The sequence below is a fragment of the Mixophyes fleayi genome, chromosome 3 (assembly GCF_038048845.1).
Source record: "Mixophyes fleayi isolate aMixFle1 chromosome 3, aMixFle1.hap1, whole genome shotgun sequence".
NCBI lineage: Eukaryota > Metazoa > Chordata > Amphibia > Anura > Limnodynastidae > Mixophyes > Mixophyes fleayi.
The window spans coordinates 119,689,702-119,690,822 of record NC_134404.1 but is presented as its reverse complement, the minus strand read 5'-3'; positions in this window follow the sequence as shown (position 1 = coordinate 119,690,822).

Below are 1,121 nucleotides of genomic sequence, written 5' to 3'. Positions count from 1 at the left end.
AATCCTCTTTTAAAGCCCTGTCTAAAATGCATTCTGCTTCTTTAAAATCTGATTGGATAAAAAAAAGTTCAATCTGATAGGGAACATGGGCTAGTCGCCATAGCTGCCACCTGTTTCTAATTTCTAGGGACAGTTCCAGGTTTTTGTGCTTGGAAAATTTTTCTCCCTGGAAATGTCCTTATTTTTCCATATTGAAAAATTGGTCAATAAAGTCCTAATTTTCTGTCTCTTCAATGCATTTACCTTACTATCTATTGTTACTCTCTGCACAAAATGTGGAAAGGATTGTAGTGCTCCAAGGTCCATGTGATGTGCTTAACTGTAATTGCTCAGCAGCAAAGTGTCCTGCAAATGGTTGTTAAATGCTGGAAACTATGGCTAACAGCCCAGGTGCAACATACACAGCAACACATGTAAAATGCTTGTCAAACTATTTGTTTGACAAGTGTTGTCTTTAATGGACGTGGTTCCTGGGATGAGGGAATTAAACCGTGCCTCAGTTATGCAAACAACCTGAAATCTGCTCTGTGTTTATTTTGTAGAACTATAAGTCCCAGCAATCCAACAACAGCTAGGGAGCCACACTTACCTCTGTTCTGTATGTCAGTAGGAGTTGTGTGAATTGTAGAAAATAGTCTAACTGAAATGTATTTACAGTGGTAAAAACTGGGACTGTCATGTGAAAACAGGGATACATACAATTCAAAGTAGTACATTTTTCTCGGGTTTTGGCTACTTACAGGAACATCGATATCTGGGAAAGGTTGCCCTTACATTTTAGTAATCATAAAAGCAAATGAGCCATTTATTCAGCTACAATTTATTATTGTAATCCAAAGGTAACAGTACTGCAATCAGGTTACAAAATTGTTACTTCTGATGTGTGTCAAAATAAAATACCATCCCTTAGATTGTACGCTCCTTTGAGCAGGGCTTTCTCTCCTCCTGTCTTCACCACTTTTAACTCTGCTCGCCAGCTACCCAGCCTTCCTCCTCGAGGACCTTCTTCCCCCGTCCCCTCTCGCTCCCTCCTGTTCCTCCTGGGGGTCTCCCTCTCATCCGTGCCCTCCCTCCTAGGTGCCGTTGTTGGCTGACCTTCCCCTCTCCCCTCCCCCGCCCCT